Here is a 21,648-nt window from a genome sequence, read left to right on the forward strand (position 1 = left end):
GGGTCATCGTGGATCTATTGACCAAATTTGCGCACTTCATTCGGATAGTAGGCAAGTGTACCTATCGAATAGTAGTATAGTTTTAGCAAGATCGGATTGTCGAACCCAAAGGAACTAAAAGTACTAGTAATGACTGTCTTTTTTATTATCTAGCCTAAGAATAATGAGGTTTTGTTTTAATTAACTAATTATCTAAACTAAGAACTCACAGAGCAAAGAATTGGGGAATTGCTTTTGGGAAAAATTGATTGATTTAAGATAATACCTAAGGACAAATCCACCTAGACTTTACTTGTTATTCTGGCTCCGAATCGGGCGATTTATTCATTCAACTTGTTCCGTAGGGATCCCTAAGTTATGTTATTATCCCTATTCAAGACTAATAACGTCTAATCCCTAGATTGAATAACCGAGACTTTTCTCTAATTAACACTCTAGGGTTGCATTAACTCGACCTATGGATCCCCTTATTAGGTTTCACCCTAATCCGGCAAAATCTTATCACCCTATGTCTAGGCGCGCAATCAACTCCGTTTAATTATGATAAATGTACTCTTAGCCAGGGTCTATTCCTCCTCTGAATAAAAGCTTATCTTGAATTAGTATCCTGGGATATCAAAACAAGAATTAAGAACACATAATTAAGAACAAGTTAAATATTTCTCATACGACTCAGAAAATAATATCAAGATTCGTCTTAGGTTTCATTCCCCTTAGGTATTTAGGGGTTTTAGTTCATAACTAAATAAGAAAACATCTCAGAAAAATAATGAATACAAAACATAAAGAAAACCCAAAACTCCTGAAGGGGAATTGAGGAGAGATCTTCAGTCTTGATGATGAATCCGACTTCTGAGATGAATCAATTGGCTTCATTGGAGAAATTCCTTCATTGGAGTAATTCCTTACTCCCTATTCCGTGTGTCCCCTTTTCTCCTATTCTAGGGTGTATTTATAAGCTGTGGAATGCCTAGAAGCCCTCAAAATTAGCTTTTTCTGAATTGGACTCAACTTGAGCTCGGTAGGGACACGCCCGTGGCACACGCCCGTGTTCGATTACTTCAGGCCGTGTTCGAGCCTGCCAAATTGACACGACCGTGTGGTCTAACCGTGTGAGGAGGTCCAGGCCGTGTTGATTTCGTACTTTGGCCCATTTTCTCTGTTTTTGGCTCGTTTCTCGTTCCTTTCGCTCTTCTATACTCTCCTAAGTATAAAACATGAAATTAAAGCATTAGGAGCATCGAATTCACCAATTCTAATGAGAAATCATCCATAAAATGCATTAAACATGGGGTAAAAATATGTATAATTTACGGTTTACCAAATACCCCCACACTTAAGCATTTGCTTATCCTTAAGTAAAATTCTCAACTCATAATCAAAATAAACTCTTCTCAACTTATAATTTCTATCGATAATATCTCAGAATAATCTATAGGTAATCATACATTGAGAATTCAACTAAAAGAACATAAAAGTTTCAAACATTCCAAGTTGAGAATTTAATCATGCAAACATAGGTGTCTCTCCGCATCTAAGTAATTACCTTTGATTCAGAATATCACAGAGTTTCACATCCTCACTAAAGATTTACTCAAATCAGTCGAGGTGGTTAAGGACAATAAATGAAGTGCTCAATGGTCAATAATGAAAAGTCATTACCATAGGCTTGCATGAAAATCAAATCTCCACCACTATAATTTAAGATGATACATTAATCAAAAAGTCTTTAGAGGGTTGTAGTGCGGCTTGGTAAGGGGGGTGTAGTCATAAGCTGAAAGAAAGGGTTAGAATCGAGATTAAATTGAAAAATTGTCTAACTAGAAAAAGAGTTAGTCTTCATTTGCGTACAACAGAGCTTCTCTCAGAATATGAAATTACAGATATGTATACATAGTTTTTTTTTTTTTTTTTTTTTAAGAATAAGTTAAATACATAGGCTAACTTATTACAAACAAGATATAGCTAAGCAATTTCTTCAACTCAAATCTCGACAAAAATAGGGATCAAATTAATTTAGAGGATTTCAACAATAATGGGCTAAGGGTCAATATTAAGGGTAATACAAGAAATGGCTTATTAAGCTCAAGGGGGTTTACTAGGGGTTAATCGTGGAGGTAGGCTTTTCATGGCATGAGTGGGTTAATCCTAAGTGCCTTAATCATTTTGATATATCAAATCAAATGGCGTGGTCTCGACATCCATAATCAAGCAAGTTCTAGAATAACAGTTCAATACTGACGCACTCAAAGCAATAATAAAAGTGAGCATGAAAGAATTTATAGATGCTCAAAAGGCTCAAAAATCTCAGAAAAAATTATGGCTTTTTGATGTTTAGACTCGTGAATTCCAATTCAAAGTAATACCTAGGCTTGGGGAAACAACTTATAATTTTAAATTCTTAAAAATCAACTTATCATGCTTGATTATCTAATGTCTTAAAGTTTAAACAATCAATGCATAAATGCCTATGTTTTAATTCAAGATATATCAATCAAAATCGTAAATCAATTAAAATTTATCCTAAATATGATATGAGAGCTTTTCAAGAGAACAAGGTAATCATTTAGGGATTTTTCTGATAATGAAATGAATGCCCCCCACACTTAATATGTACATTGCCCTCAATGTACAAAGATAGGTATTATAGAATATAAAAATAAGATAGGGAGAGAAGTGCAACTTCCTGTATGGTGAATTCCTCGAACTGGAGTTCTGGAGAGGAATCGGTTCGAGAGTGTAGGAGGATACTCCGTCGGTCGTACAGGTTTATTAGGCCATAAGTCCTGCACCAAAAGAATATTATATCTAGTGGTAGCTATGGTCGTGGTCGATCAGGACATGGCAGTCGTGGAGAACTTTTCTCGGTGGAGTTTTAGTTCCTATGTGACGATGAGCTTAAGAGCTCTATATAACTGTGATAAAATTAGGAACTTTTTAGGGGATATTAGGAAGAATAATTACTCAAAAAGAAATAACCGAGTTTAATAATTAAAAATAAAATTTCTAAAATATAATAAAAATAAAAAATATTTTCAATAAAAATTAAAAACATAAAATAATAAATAAATATTTCTAAACATCTTCATCGCTGGATGGTTCGTGAGGTGGGACTGGCGATGAGATGTGGAGGTGCTGACAAATCTGCTGTAGAGTAGCATCAATGTTGTCAAATCGTTGAAAACACTGCTACTCAAATCGGGTGAGGCGCTCAGAGATGTCAGCATATGAAGCCCCCGCATGAACTGAACGAGAGGGTGGTGGTGGCTGAGTCGATAGGCCCTTGTGCTGTGGGGGGACATCATCAGGAATGTCCTCGTAGGCCTCCTCCTCGGTAGATTGGGCGAGGCGATACTGGGGAGGATAAGTTCCTTGGCGCCTCTCGATCATGCTCATGCTAAGCATGCTCGAGTTGCCTTGTGGAGACATCTGGCCGATGAGGGTGAAGGGTGATTCTTGGGCCGCGGTGTTAAGGAGCCCAAAGTGTCACGCCAGTCGGGTCATGTAGGGGCCAATGGAGATAACCCCTTCGATGTGGCATGAGCATGGTGATATAAGTAAAAATGGCAAAGAATGGAATGCAAAATACTATATGAATGAAAAGAGATGTCAACACAATATGCATGATTATTTCAACTATCCTAGCCATGAATATTTACTTCTAACTAATTACATGAAGTGTAGGAATCATGTAATGAGTAAGATTTTAAACATGAGAAAGATGATAACTTGTTTGATAAATAAATTTATGTGATTATCAATATGGAAATAACATGAAAAACATAGATTAATATGATAAATAGCATTATAAATCAGTGAAATAAAAGAAAAAGGAGTAAACAAATGCTAAGGGAAGAGAGTGGGCGTCGAGAATGGAGTTGTAGGCGGCGCACAGGCGTAGCAGAGAGGCCGTGTGGAGTTGTAGCGGGTAGGGTTTGGGTTTTTGAATGGGGAAGAAAGTGAATAGTACAGGGTATTTATAGATTTTTGAGGCACACGCCCATGTTCCCCAATTTCAGCCCTTGTGATTCTCGAATTTCAAATTTGGGCGCGTCTGACATTTAGTAGACGCTCGTGTTCCTCGGGCGTGTAAGTTCACACGGCCATGTCACACAGCCGTGTCTAGCTTCGTTCACTTCTCCCACATCCGTGTGTATAATCCCCACGTCCGTGTTAATTTAACAGGTTCGACCATGGTCCACACGGGCGTGTCGTACGCCTGTGTTGTTTTAACAGGTTCGCCCACAGTTCGTCCACACGAGTGTGTGGCAAGCCCGAGTTGGGGAAATCTTTTGCCCTGTTTTCACACTACCTTAAGCACGCCCGTGTGCTTGGCCGTGTCTCTGTGAAAACACCTGTATTCAAGATATCTATTAGTAAGTTAGGAGTTAAATACCAAAATTTAAAGAAATTAATAATGTTAGCGCTCGGGTTGCCTTCCGAGAAGCGCTTATTTATAGTCTAAGCTCGACTTACCTCTCCGTTCGAATAATCATGGTGGTTTGAGGAGTTTATTCTCCTTATTCCTGCTATCAATCTCATCAAAATAAGGTTTTAAACGGGTGTTGTTTACCTTAAAAGTTTCGAACTTGGGATAACTCACCTCCTCCGTACCGAATGGAAAAATACTGAGTACCGTAGAGGGATTTCCTCATTCGGTGTGGTAGTGGCGATGTGGGGATTTGCAGCATTTAATAAGATCTTATCACCAACCTTAAGTTGATTTGGAGAGGTATCGGGCTCGTTTTGGCGCAGTTTCGGTTTGTTAGGTGTTCTTGGTTTGTGTGTCCGCCATTCATCAAGTTCCTAGATTTGTAATCTTCAATTTTCATGAACCGGTCTTCTACTATTTCTTGAGAATGACTCATGTACTTCCTTCAGACTTATTTTCTGCAAAGTTGGTTGCACCATATTGTTAGTTTTAGTTGAATGGGTTAAATGATCACCTTTAATTCCCGACGTGTTGCCAAAATTGCGAGCTTGAAGGGTGATTGTTTCGTCTCCCACCCGGAGTGTGAGTTCACCTGTGCCAACATCAATGATGGTTTTAGCAGTTGCTAAAAAAGGCCTTCCTAGGATTAAGGGAGTGTTGCTATCCTCTTCTATGTCTAGAATAATAAAGTTAATGGGAAATATAAATTTATCGATTTTAACTAGCACATCTTCAATAATACCTCTAGGGAATCTTATAGATTTATCTGCTAATTGAATGCTCATCCTAGTCTATTTGGGTTTTCCGAGACCTAGTTGCTTAAACATTTTGTAAGGCATGACGTTGATACTAGCCCTAGATCAGCCAATGCATAATTAACGTTTAAACTACAAATTAAGCAAGGAATCGTAAAACTCTCTGGATCTTTTAGTTTGTTGGGTAGTTTATTTTAGAGAATGATCGAGCAAACTGTGTTCAACTCCACATGTGACGCCTCGTCCAACTTTCACTTATTTGCTTAAAGCTCCTTTAAAAATTCCATTGCGTTTGGCATCTGCGATAGAGCTTCAATAAACGGTAAGTTAATGTGTAATCTTTTTAAGAGTTTAAGGAATTTACCAAATTGTTCATCTAAGCGGTCTTTTCTTGTCGCGTTGGGGTATGGCACACGAGGTTTATATTCGATAGTCACTAGTTTATTTTTATTATAATCTACCTCACCTTGACCTTTGCTTACCATAGTTTCGTGCCTCAGTTCTGGTTCAGGCTCAACGACTCATTCGTCATCTTGAATATTAATTGCGTTGAGCTGTTCCCTTGGGTTAGGTTTGGTATTACTTGGCGAGCTACCTTGTGGTCGTTCGGAGATTAGTTTGGAAAGCTGGCCTATCTGAGTCTCGGTGTTCTGAAAATGAGTTTCTGACACTATAGGAACTTTAAGAGCATCTCTTCAAGATTTGGCTTCCTTTCTTGTTGGTAGAGTGGTTGTTGGTAGCCCGGAGGATGTTGTGGTCTTTGATTTCTTTGACCGCCCCACAAGAAATTAGGGTGGTTCCTCCAACCTGCATTATAAGTGTTACTATATGGATTGTTTTGAAATAGAGGATTATTACCCATGTAGTTTAATTGCTCGTTATCCATGTTGTGGCCATAAGGTTGGTATTCTGAATGGTTTGTTCCACTGCTACTTGCTTCGCACTGCATTACTGGGTGAATCTGTGAAGAATTAAGAAAACCATCAATCTTTTTATTTAAAAGTTCTACCTGATTAGAGAGCATGGTGACCGAATCAACATTATAAACACCGGCTGTTTCCGTTGGCTTTGTCCTCATGACTTGCCACTGATAGTTATTCAGTGACATCTCCTCTATAAACTCATAGGCATCTTTCGGTGTTTTATTATTGATGGTTCTGCCTGCCGTTGCATCAACCATTTGCCGAGTCAAATGATTCAGACCATTGTGATCTGTTTGTACTTGGAGCCAAAGCGGTAACCCATGGTGAGGGCACCTTCTCAGAAGGTCCTTGTATGTCTCTCATGCATTGTAGAGTGTTTCTAAATCCATCTACACAAAAGAAAAGATATCATTACGTAATTTAGCCGTTTTAGTCGACAGAAATATTTTAGTAAATATTTTTCAATCATTTGTTCCCAAGTAGTAATTGATCTTCGTGGTAACGAGTTCAACCACTGTTTAGCTTTGTTCTTCAATGAAAAGGGAAACAACCAAAGACGAATGGCATCATCAGAAATGCCATTGATTTTAAATGTATCTCATAGTTCTAAAAAGTTGGCTAAATGAGCGTTGGGATCCTTATCCTGCAAACCATCAAACTGAACAAATTGCTATATCATTGGAATAGTGTTAGGTTTTAATTCAAAAGTATTTGCAGCTACAGCAGGTCTAACTATGCTCGATTTAGTTCCTGTTAAAGAGGGTTTAGCATAATCATACATAGTGCGTTGAGTAAGATTTTGATTAACCGCAATTACAGGAGGTAGCTGATTGCCTTGGTTTTCTGCCATCTCTTCGGTTGGGGGTTGAGTATCGTCTTCTTGCTCGTTCTCCGTGTATCTTAAGCTTCGCCTTATTTCTCTTTGGTTTCTACATATTATGCAATCGATTTATTTGTTAAAAAGTAATGGTCCCGACGGGTTTCTTCTAGTCATAAACTATGAAAACCTGCCAAGAGAAGGAAAAAGTAAGTTAATAAATAATAATTAAATTAAATTTAATTGCAAGAAAAATAAATGGCTAAAGTAATAAAAATTAAGCCTTCCTAATATCTTAGTTCCCCGGCAACGGCGCCAAAAACTTGATCGCGTTATTTTGTGATAGGTTTTAAAAATTTATAATTAATCATTCTTGAAACTAACTATTATCGCGATGTAGGCAAGTGTACCTATTGAACAGTAGTATAGTTTTAGCAAGGCCGGATTGTCGAACCCAAAGGAACTAAAAGTACTAGTAATAACTGTCTTTTTATTATCTAGCCTAAGAATAATGGGGTTTTGTTTTAATTAACTAATTATTTAAACTAAGAACTTACAGAGAAAAGAATTGGGGAATTGCTTTTGGGAAAAATAGATTGACTTAAGACAATACCTAAGGATAAATCCACCTAGACTTTGCTTGCTATTCTGACTCCGAATCGGACGATTTATTCATTCAACTTGTTCCGTAGAGATCCCTAAGTTATGTTATTATCCCTATTCAAGACTAATAACGTCTAATCGAGACTTTTTTCTAATTAACACTCTAGGGTTGCATTAACTCGATCTATGGATCCCCTTATTAGGTTTCACCCTAATCCAGCAAAATCTTGTCACCCTATGTCTAGGCACGCAATCAACTCCGTTTAATTATAATAAATGTACTATTAGCCAGGGTCTATTCCTCATCTGAATAAGAGCTTATCTTGAATCAGTATCCTGGGATATCAAAACAAGAATTAAGAACAAGTTAAATATTTATCATACAATTCAGAAAATAATAACAAGATTCGTCTTAGGTTTCATTCCCCTTAGGTATTTAGGAGTTTTAGTTCATAACTAAATAAGAAAACATCTCAGAAAAATAAAGAATACAAAAAATAAAGAAAACCCAAAACTCCTAAAGGGGAATTGAGGAGAGATCTTCAGTCTTGATGATGAATCCGACTTCTGAGATGAATCAATCGGCTTCCTTGGAGTAATTCCTTACTCCCTATTCTGTGTGTCCCATTTTCTCCTCTTCTAGGTTGTATTTATAGGCTTTGGAATGCCTAGAAGCCTTCAAAATTAGCTTTTTTCTGAATTGGACTCAACTTGGGCTCGGTAGGGACACGCTCGTGGGACACGCCCGTGTTCAATTACTTTAGGCCGTGTTCGAGCCTGCCAAATTGACACGGCCGTGTGGTCTGCCCGTGTAAGGAGGTCCAGGCCGTGTTGATTTCGTACTTTAGCCAATTTTCTCCGTTTTTGGCCTGTTTCTCGTTCCTTTTGCTCTCCTATGCTCTCCTAAGTATAAAACATGAAATTAAAGCATTAGGAGCATCAAATTCACCAATTCTAATGAGAAATCATCCATAAAATGCATTAAACATGGGGTAAAAATATGTATAATTTACGGTTTATCAGTAATGTCATATCAGAATGGGCCTGCTGGTCTGATGGTTAGGTGGAGTGTTGATTGCATGAGGTCTTGAGTTCGATTCCTAGCTTTGGCTTTATTTTTGCATGTTTATGGGGAGGAGTTTGAGTGGCGATAGAATTCTGAGTAGTGGGGATGTGGTGGAGAGAATTAAAGGGGAAAAGATTAGGGGATATCAGAATATCCCATTTGGTTTCTTTTTTTTTTTTGTAAAATTCGAGTTCCCCATCTCCCTCTCTGCCGAAATTCCCATCTCCCTTGCCCTATTCCTAGTTAGTTGTTTTCGTTGGTTTCCAATTTGTCTTCGGTTTCCTGAGTTGTTATCGCGCGTCGGTAGTTGTGTAAGTAACGTTTTGGTTCTAGCACTGTAGAATCATTATTTAATGAGTTTAGTTAGTCTTTAGGAGGAGGCTGAGTGGCTAGATGTCACGCTTCTTCGTACTGAATAAGGATTGATTTCGGTTGTTATCAGTAAGCCGTTTATGCGTTCATGAGATTCTCTATTTCAATTCGGTTTTATTGCGTATCAAGTGTTAACATGGTATTTATCGGTCAATAATAGGTTTTGAAGTACTCAACGTTGTCTTAACTTCGAATCGATACTAGATGTGTACCTGAAAACATAAAAAACGAGAATCTACAAAAGTCAAAAAATGAAACTGTCGATGCCATACGGACATGTGGTCGCCCTTGTGGTAGGTCGTGTGGTAGTACCCGGGCGTGTGATCAATGACCTAGGCCATGCGCGCAAGACATGGGTGCATGACACGGCCGTGTGATAGCCGGTGAGGCCGTGTGCGAGACACGGGCTCAACCAATTGGGTCGTGTTGGCCACATGGGTGTGTGAACCCACACGAGTACACTACATGGGCGTGTGGAATTTTGGGCTAGGTAGTGTGATCCATACGGCCAAGACCAATTTGGGCTGTGTAGGCCACACGGGCAAACCACATAGACGTGTGAGCCTGTTTTTCTAAAATGCTCGGAAAGGTTGCTCGGGTTGCCCAAGTCTACTGGGACCTACTGTAGGGTCGGTAAGAGTTACTTGACCCCTGATTTCGTGATCTGACTATGTGATATATGTGCTCTAGCATGTTACTCTTAGCATGTAGACTAATTTGTATGTATGATCGATTAATTGCATACTTGCATGTTATGATTGTATGTTGCATTGCATCGGGGCTGGGTTAATGTATATGGAGGAAGTATTCTGAAAGGCTCCTAAGCTTGATATCTAGCAGCACAGCTGCAATTATCTGATTTTGTGTCGTATTTCGATAAAGCATAGTGTGCAGGGATGGGTGGGTCAATTTTATCCTTACATGATGTGTAGAGTCGGACGGAGTTGATGTGTAGAGGCTGGTGTGTAGGACTCTATTATTTTGCTCTGTTATGCATGATATATCTGAGATGGGCTAAGGCTCAGTTCATATCTGATTCTGTATCTGAGAGGCCTAATGTTCACTCTGGTTCTGTAAAGGGTTCTGGCCCGAATTATCTGATAGTTGGATATATGACTGATTTCTACTGTTGTATATATTTTCTGTGGGGATTACACACTGAGTTTGCGAAAACTCACCCTTTTTCTGTTTAATCTATGTAGGTAATTCCTAGACTTGACGGGTCAGTGCAGCGGAGGACTTAGCAATGACCACACGGTTTTCCACTTTGACTATTTTCTATTTACTTATGATTTAATTTATATTTGGGGAAATTTTGATGTAATTAAGGCCTTTACGAATTTTTTCTTAATTTGGGATTTTGAAATGGTTTACGGTTTTTACTGCTAGTAGTAGGAAAACTCGAGTTTTCAAAAGAACCGAATGTTTTACAAAACTACCACGCACATGAAAATGGTTTTAAAAGCTTCCGCGTAAAAACAGTGTTTTAAAACAGATCAATTAGAACGTATTTTTTCAGACTAAGTATAAGTTAATAATTGGAATGATTTTAAGGTCAATGCGATTTCAAAAACACTCTCATGTGACATCGCCAGATTTGGCCATAACATCCAGACAGGGTTTGGGGTGTTACAAGGGTTTATTAGTGAAAATTTGAGAGTTAAGTTAAGTTAAGTTACAAGTAGAATTTAAGTAAAAAATAAGGTATAGATTGTAATTGAAATAGAAATAATTTTAGTTATGGATTAAATTGAAATGTGAGCTAAGGTAAGAAATGATGAATTTATTATATCATACATGTTTATTTTTATTAAATAGTATAGGAAAGTCATTTGATTGTTTTTCTCTAATATATAAATGTCATATGTTTTATATGAAATTGAAGAGAAAGAAAAGAAAGGAGAGGACCTAATTGAAGAAAAAGGAAAAGAGAAGGCTAAGGAGTGAAGGAAGACATCATCTCAACCTTTTTGTTGTAAGTACTACAAGATATTTTTGAAATTATTTTATTTAAATGCTTATATTGTAGTATAGAATTACTTAGAAATAAAATGTAAAATATATATTTAAATTTGTAAATAAAAATAAAATAAAATAATAGATTGTGGAACTATGAAATTAATAAAGAAAATTATAGATGGAGAATATAAGATGGTATGTTGTTTGACCATTAAGTATTAATGATGTGACAAAAGCATATATGTGAAAAAGGTGTGATATTTGTGAATTGTGAAATGTGCATTAAATTGTAAAGATGGAGAAATGAGAAATCTTTTTTTAAAATATTTTTGTAAAGTAGTTAAATGTATGAAATTCAGTTTTAATGCCCAAGTAGATGGAATTTAGAACTACTAGGATATTAGGGGCATGCCATTCGCTCTCTGATTATTAGCACGTCAATGCTCTTTGTATAGCACTTTAGTGCTCTCTGTTCATTAGTGCATAATAATGCACCTCTGTATTTGTTCCGTATATCCGGTGTGTTATATAAAATCTACTTTGGGCTAAGAATATGAGTTGTGAACAAAAGCGAATCATCAACGTGTTAAGGTAAGTTTTATAACTTACAAAAAGATAAATTAAATTTTATTAATATAAGGCATAGCTAAAGAAACTTATATGTATGTAAAAATGTATTAACGGAATGAGTTTAAAATATTTTATTAGGATTTATTTACCTATTTATTCTTGTAGTGCTTACTAAGTTTTCACTGGCTTAACGCATTTAATTTTAACGTGTAGGTACAGTTAGACTCGAAGAGGTAGAGTCGGATTAGAAGATCTCTCATCTCATCACATCCTCAAGAGTTTCAAAAGTAGGTACCATATTTTGAATTAAAATGATATGTACATAGGCAGTTCAGATGTGTTCCCATGTATTAAGGACTAAAATGTAAACTCTTGAAATTCTATCTATTTTGAGTTACTTGAAGTATTTTGGTATATATGAAATGAATTAGTGAAACTATAAGTATGTTTGCAAATATGGTTGGTAAGTTAAAATACTATGTACAAATATTTTAATTAAACAATATCTAGCCATAACCGTTTTGGCACCAAATGTAATAGTCTTATACCGAGTCTGTACGATTGAACCGGGTATAAGGTTGTTACATTATGGATGCCATATTGATGTGTAAAGAAATATTGATTATTGTCAAATGTTCATTTTGTTTTTCTCAGCGTGGATTTGAAAGATTGCCCAAGAAAAAGTCATTTGGATTAATGTTAGTTTCATTTCCTTTTTCTTTTTTTGCTCTATCGTGTTTGAATATCTCATTTTAGCACTTTTGTATTCACTTTTGTATTCCTTTAACCTCATTTTCAATAAGACAAGTCCGTATGGAACCCTGGACCTCTTGAACTTATGTCTTGCTAACTTCCAGCGAAAGCTTTAACCATGACAGGAAGTCCTTGAAATGACGGGATTGAAATATCAAATATGGTAATGGCCAAATGAACTTTCATGTAAGTTAAACAGAATGTATTGCTAATTTGGGAAGATTCTGCCTTTGTTGAACCATTCACTAACCTTCAAATTAGCTATGTGAAATTTTGTTGCCTAGACCATTGGTGTAACTTAACAATTTTGTTGTGAGGATAATATAGCTAATGTTTGATTTTCAGATATTGGGCTTTGGCAGTTCCAACTTATGCTATGGTAATAATAGTATTAGCTGTTATATTTTATATCGGCCTCAACTTCATGTCAACCCCACCACCAATTTCATTAACCACAATGTTTGGTGAGTTTTAACTTGCTTTTCTATTGATGTGTTAATGGTTTGCATTAGGACCAGACGTGTCTATGAGGATACCATATCATTAGTCAAAATGGTTTGTCGAATAAATTTGTTCCAACATTTTCTAAATTCAGTTTTCTTTGCACATCTTTGTAAATAAATTTAGCAGAGAACCTTCAAGCTTTTTGTCTCATATGGAGGGAGATGAATAGCCCATTGAACCCATATCTGATCTTGGGATCGATAAGATTAACGTTCTCATGTTCGATGATGCTAAATGATACATCCACTCTAGTTGTCCATCTATCCTGTCTCACCATTATTGGGTTTAGGGAAGGAAACCGAATTAGTTGGCAAGTTTTGAAGAGATTGGAATGCATAAATACTGATTGTTCAAGAAAAAAAAAGTAGGTTGTTTCTTTTTGTTAATGTGATTATGAACATATTGACTAGGCATAGGAATAATTTGCTTATCATTTCAAGTAATTAGCAATAAAATTTTCTTGCGGACTTTTATATATATATATATTTTAAATTTCAATAAAGTTAATATTGTGAATTTTATTTTAAATATAGGTAATATTTTTTTAAGAATTTGTATTATTAGATATTGTAATAATACATTAATAAATAAAAGTTAATATTTTGACGATGAAATGTGTCTATAAATAATATTTATTTGGAGATTTAGAGACGAACATGTCATTAAATATTTATTTATTTTTAAATGAGACAATTTTTGCTTCTAAATGGATGAAATATTTTTCTAATTATTTTAGTATGTTTTCTTTTATGAATTGGGACGACATTTTTCTTTAAAGCTTTAGGAATGAAATTTGTCCCTAATTATGAGGACGAATTTCAGCATTATTCCTTAAAACTTTTCAAATACATGATTATAGAGGATGTGTTTATGACAACTTAACTTGTCTCTAAATAACGAATTTTAATCATTTCATAGACTTATATTTTTAATTCCATGGAGTATTTAGTACAATTATAAATAAATAAACAAACATAAGCAAATTTGTTTTATAATTATCGCCATTACCGACCCTTAAAACCAAGTCTAGAACATCATATAATTCAACATATAACTTAATCAAATATAACTAAGTTTGCAAAGTTAACAGGGTGATCAAAATCCATCAAAAGTTTAATAATAATTCTTTCATATACATACACGGTTTAAATTTATGTACAAGCCATAAACTATTGCCAAGAATCAAAACCAGACTCTCTTCCAAACTTCAGTATGTGATGAGATGAATAAAGGATGATCTTTACTCTAGAACTTCAAGTCTAGTCCTCACCTACGCATTAAGCTCGCGAAAGGTGAGTAAGTACATCAATAATTAATCTTACCATTAAAAATTTAACAAGAGCTAATATATATAAATTTATGGATTAATACTACCATATGTGAAACTAATTAGAAAATATCTACAATGAAGTTTCAAACTTACAATTCATAAGTCACTTACCAATCTCATTATTAAATTCACTTACCATTAAAATTTATAGCCCAATTGTAGACTCAATGGAACATATAGGATATGTGGAAAAATCAATAATCTACACCAAAGTGCCACTATCACTTGCATCGAGGTGCCACTGTCACTTGCACGAGACTGCTATTGTCACTTGCGCGCATGAAGATTTCCTAATTGCATGCCATTTATATCCTACTAGTTCCCATTCTGTCTACATGGAGATTTAAATATTAAATTTCATTACATTCTCTCAATAAATAAAGGTAATTCAAACTTTACTTTTTTACGATTTAGTCATTATCTATAAAAAGTCAATAATCATCATATATCACTTGACGTTTATTTTATCATTATTTAACACTTCACTTAAGAGCTTATCTAGTCATCTACTTCACTTCTCTAATTTTTATACACTTTGTAATTTTTTCCTTTTTCTTCAAATTCACTACAAATAAGCTATTCAATATATTTTAAGAATTTATCTTCACTTTCAAATAAAGTCCATAATACATATAAACAAATATCTTGTAACACCCCTAACCCGAATCCGTCACCGGAATAGAGTTTTGGGATATTACCAAGTAATCATAATCTAATCATTCATTTCAAACATCATAAAATGATTTTATATTAACATGCATATAGTCCCTTAATAAGTTTTTGAGAATTTGAAAACACTTTAGAAACGATTTTAGACTAAATCGGGAACATTTGAAAATTTTTAGGAAAAGTTAGAAATTTTTTGGAAAAGTTAGAAATTTTTTTTAGCTGCAGGGTTCACACAGCAGTGTGGTTAGGCTGTGTGACTCACACGGCCAAGTCACATGTGGGCATTCGAAGTAGGGACACACAGCTGTGTCATAACCCGTGTGTGTGCCCATGTAACTCTCTGACTTGGGTCACACAGCCAAGCCACACGCCGTGTGCCAGGCCGTGTATCTTTTGAAGTGGCCTCGCACGCCTTGTGTCTTACACAGCCAAGTCACACGCCGTGTGTCTGGCCGTATGGACCTAAAAGGTGCCTTAAACAATAATTTACCATTCCCTGCAAGCTTGGATATTAAACAACTCAAAACCATTCGTTTAACCAGTTCAACACATGATCAAATACAATCAAAACATGTCAAAATAGTCATCTTAGGTGCCTAACCAATGTACCCTTATTGGTACTACATTTATATCCTCAATTCATATCATCAAAGTATCATTCAAATCCAAATTATAAACATTACAAATTCAATCCATTTTGCCTAGTTCATAAGCACTTAAACAACAACTTAAATTCACATGCACTTATCTAGGTTTTGTTCAATTTACCATGCTATAATATGACTTCAAACACAAACACATGTTTATATGTATATACCAAACTAACATTACACTTATAATCTTATTTACAATCCATCCACAAAATAATTATCATTTAGACATCCTAGGTACATGTCGACACAAAAGATAAACATCACCATATTTGAGTTCGCGATCGTTATTGGATGCTGAATTAGAGATCAAAAGTGAAGGACCTAATCTGCGCACAGAAAAACAAAACCACACGTTGAGTAAAACTCAGTGGTATTTCTATAATCCGAATATTTAAAGACAAGAGATTACAATTGTATAATTGAAATATAAACACATATTAATATTTAAAAATCACAACTATCATATGTCAACTCTTTGAATTCATACATAACAGCATATCATTTCACACTATATTCAACTTACACATGCTATCATATTTCATTTGTTCACAAATATCCCAATTCTCATACTTGCTATACAAATAGCTTTTTTACAATTTGATTCACATTTCATTTAAATAATGACATTATCCATTCCATATTCACTTCATGAGTACATAACTCATGTATCTCATTTTCATGTTCCAAATCACTATCCCATTTTCAATTCTTATATAATATCATCCAATATCAATCATAGTACCGTTTTATTTAATTACCCCTATTAACATGACTTAGACTCGGACGGATACATGGATCCAACCAACACACTAGTTTGGTATCCAGTACTTAATCAAATAAATCTGAAGCAGTAACTGTGCCTGGCGCTATATAAATTTGACACCTAGTGTCTTATCAGTTAAACCGAAGTAAATTGGCACCCAGTGCCTCATCAACTAGAAGTCGAAGAAATCCATAAACTCTTCCTATACTATAGCATGTTATCTATATCTGACTCAGCCCAATACAGTTAATAGGGTTACATTTTACTTTTCAAAAACAACCAATATCCAATATAAATTTTTCATATAATCACATATATACATGAATATCCATTTCAATTCAAATAACCGATACATTCATAATATGTATACCAATTCAATCCATTTCAATCAAATTTAATTCAATTCAATATCAAAGCACCAAATACTTACCTCAACACTTACCATATGCATTAAATTGAATTATAACAATTAACAACTAAGTTCGGACTACAGAAATACAAATGTGAATTTCGAGCTATTCCACGTCGATTTGATCTTTCCTCTTTTTAGTTGAGGATTCTGGTACGACGCTAGCTACAATATTAAAATAATTAAAATTCATCAATAAAACACAATTCAATTTCATATTGAATATTTCAATTTTTTGTAACACTCCTCACCCGTATTCAACGCCGGAATAGGGTTACGGAGCATTACCGGACATATTATACAATTAAGCATACATTTCATATACATTTTCAAATTTCAAGCACACATTATTCATAATCAATCACAAATATCTATATCGTCCCTAATACGAGCCTACGAGACCCGTGTCACAGGCCATGTAGACATTCGAAATAGGATCACATGGACGTGTCCCAGCCCGTGTTCTACCCCGTGTAACTCTCTGACTTAGGTCACACGGCCAACCACATGCACATGTGACCAGCATGTATGCCCTTTGAAATGGCCTTACATGCCCGGTGCCAGGCCGTGTGCTAGGCCGTGCCAAACCTGTAGGGTATACTGACTTATGCCACACGGCCAAGTCACATGCCTGTGTGCTGGGCCGTGTGGAGCATACTGACTTGATTTCTAATTCAACAGCAAGGGACACAATATCGTGTAACCTGACCGTGTTTCACACACGGTTGAGACACGCACGTGTCTTTTCCCATGTGGACAAAAATAGGCTATTTATCAAGCCATCTTGCCGCCCAAATTTGTATATACCTACACCAAACTAAATGGCACCAAACATGACATAAATAGGCATTCATCCAATCTCAAATAAACTTAATTCAAACCATTTCAATACCATCAATTACAAGGCACACAAATACCACAATATACCATTCAATTTCATATAAAAAATTCACATTCTTAATCATCAATAGATCTCTTTCAAACATGCATTAATTTACCTCAAATTCACAAATATACCAAATTTAAATCTCAACCATTTAGTATTCTTAATTGCCAACTATCAATAAGCATCATATATCCATCAACAATCACATAACTAAAGCTATATGCACATATTTAAATACATTATCAAATATGCCAAAATAAGCCAACTCACATAACCATGCACAAAACCAAATACTTAACATTTACAAGCTATTTCAGATAACTAACTTCATTACCAAACTGTATATCTAAATGACCAAAACTCCTATACATGCCATATAACCCAAAAACATATATTCAAAAGTACCAAAGTGATAGCTTGATAGTGTGATGAGGTCTCTAACTATTCCCAAATCTGAGCTAGCTTTGATTTCACTATAAAACATAGAAAAATAAACAATGTAAGCTACAAAGCTTAGTAAGCTTGTATGAAATAATAAGCAAAGCTCACTATGCATTTACCAATCAAGAATATGAACATTTCATACTACCAAACATTTAATCAATATGTTAACATATATTCAATTACATATTTAACCTTGAACTCATATCTTTCATAGATTCGATGCTTATATAGTTTATGTCCATACCTCTACTGATACGTATCTATTTCTCACCATTTCATATCTTCGATATACCCGTTGAACCATTCGTAATGCTATCGGATACTTGGGAATCTTGCACCCTAAGTGCCACATATATATAGCTGAAGCTATCTCGATATCCTATCACATATAATGCTCACTTTCGAGCTATCAACGGGTCTGCTCAAACAAACTGACGGTCATGACGAAACTACACAGTGCTACTCATACAAGCTGACGAGTATCCGCAACACATGTCGGATAACTCAGCCACCGGTAGGACATACGGACCAGCACCCAAATCACATAATCCCTAATGACATGTCATTCGTATCTTAATCTATTCCTAAGGTTCAACTGGGATTTCTCATTTGTCGAATCATCGTCGAACATATCGTCGAACACAATTTTTTCAATATTAAAGAATTTAAAACACAATTATAATAAAGATTATTAACATATGAACTTACCTTGACTGCAAAAACGACGAAATAAGTCGATTAGTCCGATACTTTATTTTTCCCCAGATCTAAATCTAAATTTCGCCTTTCTTGATCCAAATGTAATCAAAATTAAATTATTTAATTATCATTATATTCAATTTAGTCCAAAATACACATTAAAGAAACTTTACATTTTTGCTCCAAATATTTTAACATTTTTACAATTTAGTCCTTATCTCGTAAAAATACAAATTCATGTAATTAAACCTATACCCATGCTAGCCGAATTTCAATTAAGTCCCTAGAAGCCTATATTTTTCATTTATTTCACAGTTTAACCACAAAATTTTAACATTTCTCAATTAAATCCCTAAATAACAATTTTGTCAAAAATCACTTTACAAATATTGTTTATCTAACATCAAGCATACATTTTCTATCATCAAACATCAAAATATACATAGATTCATCAACAGAAAAACCCTAAAAATTTAATAGTTTTACACATTAGTCCCTGGGCTAGCTAGATTAAACTGCAACGATCTCAAAAACATAGAAATCACTAAAAATGGGACAAAAATCACTTACCAATCTAGCTTCAAAGTGATCGAACCCTAAATGAAGAAAAATGCTTTCTTTCTCCTTGTATAATCGGTTGGCAAAGATGATAAGGGAATTGAAATTGTTTTGTTTTATTTATTTTACATTAATTTACTAAATTACTTAATTAAGCTTTTAATTTCAATCAAATTTCAACAATACCAATCTCATAAATGTCCACTAAGATATTAATGGTTTAATTACCACTTAAGGACCTTAAATTTAAGATTCCATAGCTATTAGACACTTTTAGCTACTAAAACACAAGTTTTTATATTTTACGCGATTTAGTCCTTTTTATCAAATTAAGCACTCAAACGATAAAATTTCTTAACGAAACTTTCACACAATCATACTATCATTCTATAAACCTCAAAATAATAATAAAATAATTATTTTGACCTTTCTGATTTGACAAAAAACAGACTGTTACATTTTTACTCAATATTTGCCTAAATTCTAATTTAGTCCCAAAACCAAGACTAACTTTTATTCTTCACATTTAATTCTATATTTTCATACAGATTCCACTAAAAACTAAATTTAACTCTCTATTTTCACTTGAACCCCTATATTTTGAATTTTTCACAATTTAATCCCTAATACTCAATTTTTGCAATTTGTTCTACAATTTAATCATTTTCCATTTCTAACTTAAAAATCTATCAATTTAATACCTAATACTAAAATTATTCAACATTAACAACACTTAAAAACTTAATAATTTCTAGAATTTCAACATGGATCAGGTAATACTTAACATCGAGATTCCAAAAATATACAAATTACAAGAAAAAAGGACTAAATTGACTAACCAATTAAACTTTGAAATTTTGGAGCCCTAAGGCCGTGCGTCACCTTGTTTTCCTTCTTTCTTTTCTTTCAAATTTTGTTTGGCTTTCTATTTCTATTTCTTTTCTATTTCTTATTTGTTTTATTTTATAATATATATATTTACTTAATACTTAAGATAACATATTATAATATATTTTTAACTTTAATATTATAATATATATATACTAAGTTTACACCTAATTTACCTAATGTCGTCCCACTATAGAAACAATGGTAAAATTGCTTCTTTAGTCCCTTTAATTATTCTTTATTCTATAATTCAACTTTTACCATATATACAATTTAGTCCTTATACTAATTACTTCTAATTCAAGTAAATTCACTTAATCGAAACCTAATTAACTACACAACTAGCTTCATAAATATATTTATCGAATATTTATGAGTCTGACTTATGGGAACAGAGTTTCGGGAATGCACTTTTCGACACCCCAACTATCAGGTCATTACAATTCTCCCCCTAATTAAATTTTGTCCCCGAAATTTACCTAAAAAGGGTGGGGATACTGAGATCTCATTGTCTCTTCCAATTCCCAAGTCGCTTCCTCGACACAATGATTGCGTCATAGTACTTTCACTAACGAAACTCACTTATTACGCAACTCTTTCACCTCATGCGCTAAAATCTCAACTGGTTCTTCTTCATATGAAAAATCAGGTTGTGTATCCATCGCCAGAACAGGGTTACGGAGCATTACTAGAGTTTACAGATCAAATAAACAGACATTTCATATCATATAACATTTCTGTCAGAAACCAATCAAAATCAAGCATATTGTCCCTTATGCGAGCCCTCGAGGCCCATAATACACATTAAAAACAAATCGAGTACTCGAATAATTTTTCAAAAAACATTAAAATTTTTCAAAGCTGTAAGGGTCATACGGCTAAGAGACACACCCGTGTCTTAGACAGTGTGGACATTCAAAATAGGGACACACGGCCGTGTCCCAACCCATGCTTATGCCCGTGTAACTCCCTGATTAGGGCCACACGGCCAAGCCACACACCTGTGTGCTAGGCCGTGTGTGCATACTAACTTGTACAATTTAAAAGATACAGGGACACACGGCTGAGACACACACCCATGTCTCTACCCGTGTGGACGAAAATAGGTCATTTTCCAAGCCACATTTCTCACCCAATTTGGTACCAACCTAAACACAACAATTTGCACAGCAACAAGCCATAATAAGGTATTCAAATCAAGCTAAAATCAAGTCTTAAACAAAAAATATCACCACATACAACCAATATGCCCTTAGACACCTCAAATGACAACTTAAAAACATGTCAACCAATTATCCAAACTTACCTAAATGACCAAATACATATATGCATGTTCAAACCACATTTTACTTTTCATCATTCTACTTTATTAAACACACATCAAATATGGTAAGGCCATATATATGTACATCAAAGTATACCAAACACAAGCCATATAACTGGTTAATCTTAACAAAACAATTATACGCCAACATTGGCCAAATTAACCTATACATGCTATTATAACCGAAATTAATTTACTAAAAGTACCAAAATGGCCAATGGATAGTGTGAAATAAGTTTGACCAACTTTCAACCCGAACGAGATTTTGAAT

The sequence above is a fragment of the Gossypium arboreum genome, chromosome 8 (genome assembly GCF_025698485.1).
Source record: "Gossypium arboreum isolate Shixiya-1 chromosome 8, ASM2569848v2, whole genome shotgun sequence".
In the NCBI taxonomy this organism is placed as follows: Eukaryota; Viridiplantae; Streptophyta; class Magnoliopsida; order Malvales; family Malvaceae; genus Gossypium; species Gossypium arboreum.